Below are 7,500 nucleotides of genomic sequence, written 5' to 3' on the forward strand. Positions count from 1 at the left end.
TCTTTGGTTTCTGTGAATGTGACCAAAAACCCAGCACCGTGACGGGCGCAGATGCTCACTTATCGCGGCGTTACTGATCGTGACCTACCCACCTCTCTTCTCTTATTGTCTTGTTTAATATGATGTGTAGTTTTTTTCCTTTTTTTTTTTAATCTATCCTTCTTCTGTGATTATTATATAGGTTTATATTTTTTTTCCTTGGTGTGTCTTCTGTCTCTCTCTTTTTTTTTTTCTTCTTCTACTTCATCATTGTCCTTCCTCTTTCGCTATTCCCCTCTTCTTTCTCCGTCCCTCATACCCCCTCCCCCCAACATTCCGAAGCACGCACACGTGTACAAACACACACACACACATACACAAACAAACACACACACACACACACACAAAAAAAATACAGAAACAAACACAAACAACCAAACGCAAACAACCAAACGCAAACAAACGCACACACCCAATCAAACACAGAAACAAACAAACAAACAAACAATCCCTCAGCCTCGTCCCCGGTCAGCCTCCGCCTCCGTTCCGCACCTTCCTTTCCGACGCGCCGGTCTTTGTGTCCGTCCGTTCGTCGGGTCGCTCCCAGGGGGTGGTGGGAAGAGGGGAGGGGGGGGTGTGGGTTGATAGGAGGGAGGGAGGGAGAGAGGTTGATAGGAGGGGTTGATAGGAGGGGGGAGAAAGGTAGGGGGGGTTGATAGGAGGGGAGGGGAAGAGGAGAGGAAGGGAGGGGATAGGAGGGTAGGGGAAGAGGAGGGAGGAGGAAGGGAGGGGATAGGAGGGCAGGGGAAGATGGGAGGGGATAGGAGGGGGGGAGGAAGGGAGATTGATAGGAGGGTTGGGGAAGAGGAGAGGATGGGAGGGTAGGGGAAGAGGAGAGGAAGGGAGGAGGAAGGGAGGGTAGGGGAAGAGGAGAGGAGGGAGGAGGAAGGGAGGGGATAGGAAGGGGGAGATGGGAAGGGAAGGGGATAGGAGGGCAGGGGAAGAGGAGAGGAAGGGAGGGGATAGGAGGGTAGGGGAAGAGGAGAGGAAGGAAGGAGGAAAGGGGATAGGAAGGGGGAGATGGGAAGGGAAGGGGATAGGAGGGGGCGGGGTAAGAAGAGGGGGAAGGAGAGGAGGCAAAGAGGGTAGGAAGGGTAGGGGAAGGAGGGGTTGGAGAAGGTAGAGGGGAATGAAAAGGAGGGGAAGACCGAAGGAAGGGAGGGTGTTAGGTGAAGGTAAGGGAGGGGAGGGGAGTAGGGAAGGGGAGGGCAGCCGTCGAAATGACCCGTCGAAAACAAGCAGGTCTTAATGCCCGTCGCCCATTAATTTCGGGTCGCCATAGTACCTACCCCCTCACGGGATTTTTTTCGCATTCAATGACCCTCTTTTTGTTCGTTGATTTTTGAGACATTTATTATTTCTCTTCTTTTCTTATGCTCTCTCCTTCTCTCTCTCTCTCTAACCCTCCTCCTCCCCCCCACTATCCTCTTTACCCCTACCTCCGCTCTCTCCTATCTCCCTTTTCCTTCTTCACCTTCCCTTTTGTGTATTTTAATGTCTCTCGCTGTTTTGTTGTATTGTTTGCGTCCTCTTCCTCCTCTTCTTTTCCTCTCCTCCCCATCCTCTTCTTTTTCCTCGTTCACTTTCTGCTTTATCTCTTCCCATTCCCCTTCTCTCTTTCCCCTTCTCCCCTCCCCTCATCCCCTTTTCTTTTTCCTCTTCTCCTTCCCACTCCTCTCATTCCCCTCCTCCCCCCTCCTTCCCTCCCCTCTCCTCCCCCCACCTTCCCTTCCCCTCTCCTCTCCCCCACCTTCCCTTCCCCCATACCCATCCTATCACCCTCCCCTCCCTCCTTCCCATTCTAGCCGTTTTCTTTTCTCTTCTCCGTTCGTCTTTCTCTGTTTGTGAAGATATTGTTTACTTTCGACATTTTCCTTCTCGCGGTTACCCTAGGCCTATTCTTCTCCTCCTTCTGTGGCATGTGAATTTTTTTTCTTCTTCTTCTTCTTCTTCTTTTTCTTCTTCTTTATCTTCTTGTGTGGATTATCCGCTTATTTATTTGTTTTGCTACTTATCTTATTTTCGTAAGGTATGGTTATCCGCTTTTGAGGGTGACGTATTAGCATGGAAGTCATTTTTGAGTAGCATGTGTGTGATTTTTCATTTTCTTTTTTTTTTACTTTTCTTTTCGCTTTTAATCCGTATAAGTTATATTTTTGGCGCCTCTTTGTTATTACGCTCTCAAATATCTAATCGAATCGTCTTAATCGTAAGTATTAATTCAATATACCTTTTTTTATTTGCATTTTATTTTTAGTTCTATACAGATACTAATAATTACACAGATATGTAGATGTATCATTACACGGTACTTTTCCTCGCTCATTTTCAGTAGCAACAACAACAACAACAACAGCAACAACAACAACTACGAAACCTTTTTATTATGGTAATCACACTATCTCAGAGACCGTCTCAGTGTTGCCAGAATAAGCCTAATTATAGCAGTGATGCCACAGTCAGATTAACACCTATAATTCAGGCCCAGAACATTTAGGCATTCGAATGTCAACTAAATCCGAACCATTATGGTGATGGGGGGATTATAGGGGGTATCAAACACGTCTTGCCCCCCCCCCTACCCCCACTCACCTATCCCCCATCCCTTAGCCCCCCCTCCTCCCTTCCTCCCTTTTTCTTTTCACCTAACGCCTTCCTCCTCCTCCTCCTCCTCCTCCCCCTCTTCCTTCACATTCTCGTCGTCGTCGTCGTCGTCGTCCTCCTCCTGTTCCTGTTCCTCCTCCTCCTCCTCCTCCTCCTGCTCCCACCCCTCTTCCTCCTCCTCCTTCTCCTCCATTTCCTCTTCGTCTTCGTCGTCCTCTTCTTCTTTCTTCTCTTCGTCCTCCTGCTCCTTTTGATCTTCTTCCTCCTTTTGTCTCTTTTCCTCCTCCCTCTTATCCCTAGTCCTCTTCTTTTCGTTTTTTTCTTCTCTCTTTTCCTCTCCCTATTTGTAACTCCAAAGTTCATTTCTTTATTGCTTCCGCATTCTTTTCTTTATTCCTTTATTTCACTCCTCTCTCTCTCTCTCTCTCTCTCTCTCTCTCTCTCTCTCTCTCTCTCTCTCTCTCTCTCTCTCTCGCTCTCTCTCTTTCTCTTCCTCCTTCCCTCCCTTCCTCCTTCCCTCCCTTCCTCTCTCCATATCTCTCTCTCACTCTCTCTCCTCCCGACTGTCATTTTAATCCCTCCCTCTCCTTCCTCCTCCCCTCTTCTTTCGCATCCCCTTTCATCCCATGCCCGAAGTATCCCATGCCCCAACATGCATGCCATCACGCGAGAGAACAGAGACAAATCCATCCAAAGCAAAGATCTTATAACCTGTACAGAGAGAAGGGGGAGGGGAGGGGAGGGTATAGGAGGTGTCCTGTGTGAAGCGAGGGGAGGTGAGAGGTAGGGAGAGGGAGAGGGATAGGGAGAGGGAGAAGGAAAGGGAGAGGGTGTGGGAGAGGGAGAGGGTGTTGGAGAGGGAGAGGGAGAAGGAAAAAGAGGGAGAAGGCGAAGCACAGACAGAGGCAGAAGGAGCGAAGGAGATAGAGATGGAGATGGAAAAAGTGGAGGGAGAAGATGAGGGAGAGGCAGAGATAAGAGAGGGGAAGGGGAGGGAAGCAGGGGTGAGTGAGTGGGTGGGTGAGGGAGATTAAGAGGGGAGGGGAAGAGAGGTAGGGGGGAATGAGTGGGTGTAAGGGAGGGAGGAGGTGAGAGGAGGTGAGAGGAGGAGAGATGAGGAGAGACGGGGAGGGAGTGAGTGGGTGAGGGAAGGGAAGGGGAGAGAAGGGGAGGGAGGGAGGGAGAGGGGAGAAGAGTGGATAGGTGGGTGGGTGGGTGGATAGGTGGATGGGTGGGTGGGTGGGGTGTGAGTGTCCGCGCGGGTGAGTTACCGAGACTGGCGGCTCCCTCATTGCGTGTTGTCGCCATTCTGCTCTCCTGCCCCGCGTCTTTTCTTCGGCTACTCATAATATTGTGGCTCGGGCGTGATTGCGCCATTCTCCGGTGGGCGTAGGGGAGCCCAGCCACCTCGCCCATCACCGCCCTATCTCCGCCCATCGTGAGGGGGCCGTCAAACATCTTACTGCTCAAGTCCGACTAAGAGTGTGCTGGCGGGGGATTTAAGGGGGGAGGGGGAGGGGGTGGAGGTAGGGTTGGTGGTGAGGGGGGGCTTGGGGCGTAGTGGATGGGGTAGAGGAGGGAGGGAGGGAGGGCGTGGGGAGGGGAAGGGGGAGGGTAGTTGGGGGAAGGAAAGGTGTTGTGTGGTTTGTCCTGGTGGTGTGTTTTGGCAGTGACGGCTTTGTGGTGAAGATGCTGGTGGTGGAGATATTGTTTATGGTGGTGATGGTGATTATGATATTGTTGGTAGAGGTGATGGTTTAGCTAGCTGTGGTGGTGGTGATGATTATGCTATTGTCTATAGTAGTGATGCCAGAAGTATCTATGGTGGTGGTAGTGATGATAATATGAATCCAAGGAGATGAGACGAAGGAAGGAATTAAATGATGATGATGCAAGATAACGATTAACAATAATTAACACTGATAATGATAAAACTAACGACAACCATAAGGATAACGCCAATAACAACAACAACCAGACACCAGCGACGACTCAAAATCATTTACATCAAGACACATACCAAGTATTACCCGTATAACAAAGACACTATAGCTCCTCCTCTCTCGCTGTCCTTGGTCCGTTGAGTATGTGGTCAAGGGGGGCGGGGGGGGGGCGGAGCTGGGGGCGTTCGGGGTGACGAAAGTGACACTCATGTGATGCTAATGAACAAGCCCAGCTGATAATTACAGGTTTCGGATGTTCTTAATGGCCGGCGGGCTGTCACTGTGACATCCCCGTTGACAGAGGTACTTGCGGGAGTCAACAAATGTCAAAAAAACTATACATAAAAAGCAAAACAAAAACAAAAAACAAAAATTCTTTTCTCTTGCGAAGGGTTATTTGGAGGTTAAACGGAGTTAGTTCTGAACATCTGACAATGACGAAAGCAGGTCATTTATCATTGACAATTACTCCGCTCTAGTGATTCTGGCACCGAGAGTGTTCATGGGATATATAAAGGAGTGCAAGTGACCAATAATTCCACTTCAGTATTTTTATTTCTCAGAAGTTTAGGTTATGGAGAATGAGGAGGAGGAGGAGAGGTCGAAGGAAGAGGAGAAGAAGAAAGAAGAGGAGGAGGAGGAGGAGGAAAAGAGGAGGAAGATGGTGATAGAGAAGAAGAAGGAAGGGGGAGGAGAAAAGGGAGGAGGAGGGGGAAAAGGGGTGGAAGATGGAGATAGAGAAGGAGAAGGAAGGGGGAGGAGAAAAGGAAGGAGGAGGAGGAGGAAAAGAGGTGGAAGATGGAGATAGAAGGAGAAGGAGGGGGGAGGAGAAAAGGGAGGAGGAGGGGGAAAAGAGGTGAAAGATGGAGATAGAGAAAGAGAAGGAGGGGGGAGGAGAAAAGGGAGGAGGAGGGGGAAAAGAGGTGAAAGATGGAGATAGAGAAGGAGAAGGAGGGGGGAGGAGAAAAGGGAGGAGGAGGGGGAAAAGGGGTGGAAGATGGAGATAGAGAAGGAGAAGGAAGGGGGAGGAGAAAAGGAAGGAGGAGGAGGAGGAAAAGAGGTGGAAGATAGAGATAGAGAAGGAGAAGGAAGGAGGAGGAGAAAAGGGAGGAGGAGGAGGAGGGAAAGGGGAGGAAGATGGAGATAGAGAAGGAGAAGGAAGGAGGAGGAGGAAGAAGAAAGAGAAAGGAGGAGGAGAAAGAAGAAAAAAACAAAACAAAAACAAAGAGAAAGAGGAATAACAGGAAGAAAGAGAACCAGAAAGACGAGTATGAAGAATAACAATAAATAGAAAAAGAAGGAGAAGAAGAAGAGAAGTGGAATGAGGGGCAAAAGCAATAATATAAACGAAACTACTTACTTCTCATGTCCAAATCTCAGCCTTTAACGGTCTTTTGTCCAGGATCGTTCTTCTTACACCTCCCGTCCCTTAAATCACTCTACATCCCACGCCTTCTATATCTCCCTAAAGAAACATTATACAAAAACCCCTCCCTCCCCTCCCCTCCCCCCCATCCACGTCCTTCTCTCTCAAATCCTACCCCTTCCCCTCCCTCCCTCCCCTTAATTCCTCATTCTACCATTCTACTTCTTTACTCCCTTACCCGCGACACGTTTCTCCCTTACTATTTCTCCCTATCCCTTCTCTCCCCCCTTCTACTGTCTCTCCCTTACTTATGCCTACCCCCAGCCCTACTAACATTATTCTCCCCCTTTCCTCACCCCTCTTCCCCTCCCTTCCTCACTCCCCACCCGCTCTTCCCCTCCCTTCCCCACTCCCTAACCTCTATCCCTTCCCATTCCCCAACCTCTATCCCTTCCCATTCCCCACTCCCCAACCTCTATCCCTTCCCATTCCCCACTCCCCAACCTCTACCCCCTCCCTTCCCCCACTCCCTCTATCCCCTCCCTTCCCCCACTCCCTCTATCCCCTCTCCTTCCCCCATCCCCCTTTCCCCCACCTAACCCCCAACTTATCTCCACCTCCTCCCCCTCCCCCTCCAAGTAATCGCCACAGTGATCACAGATGCCATTATCATAATTAATTTTGCTTCATGATGATCCTTTGGCCCGAGTCAGGCAGCATCAGGACCTCCCGAAGAACCCCGTAGGTTGAGGCCCCGGATGAACTGTGTTGCCAAGGCGGGAGGCCATCCCTGGCTCTCGTAAGGAGGGTGGAGGAAGGTGGGAGGGAGAGGGAGAGGATAGGGAGGGAGAGGGAGGGATAGGGGGGGAGAGGGGGTTAGGGAAAAGGGAGGGAGGGAAAGAGGGGAAGGAAGGATAAGGGGAGGGAGGGATGAGGGGGAGAGAGGGAAGGAGGGATAGGGGAGAGGGAAGGAGGGATAGGGGAGAGGGAGGGAGGGATAGGAAGGGAGGGAGGGAAGGAGGGAGAGGAAATGGGGTAGGGAGGGATAGGGGAGAGGGGAGGGAGGGATAGGAGAGAGGGAGGGAGGGAGAGAATAAGACAGAGAAAGGGAGACAGACAGACAGACAGACAAACATAAAAATAGAAAAAAAGAGAGAGAAAAAAAAAATCCCTCACACCCTTTCCTCCTCCGTTTACTCATTCCTCATTCCTTTCTCCTTCTCATTCCCCAACAGCCGTTATTCACTCCCCATTGATTCACTCACTGTATTTGTTATCATACCTGCTCTCTCCCCCATCATCCCAACCCCCCCTACCCCTCCTTCTACAACTGTGGTTATTGTTTTAATTAAGCAGATGTTATTCCGCCCCCCCCCCTCCTACCCCAACCCCCAACCCCCCACCCCATACAGCGGTTCTGCCCCGCTCTCCCTGCGTGGTGGTTGGTATTAGCGCATAAACCCCCACTCAGGTTTTAGAGCGACGGGGGGCAGCTCGTAAATTAACTTATTGAATACTTACAAATTCCCCATGACTGTTCACATTCCA

The sequence above is a fragment of the Penaeus japonicus genome, unplaced genomic scaffold (assembly GCF_977035675.1).
Source record: "Penaeus japonicus unplaced genomic scaffold, GWHDUDI00000001_assembly GWHDUDI00000014, whole genome shotgun sequence".
NCBI lineage: Eukaryota > Metazoa > Arthropoda > Malacostraca > Decapoda > Penaeidae > Penaeus > Penaeus japonicus.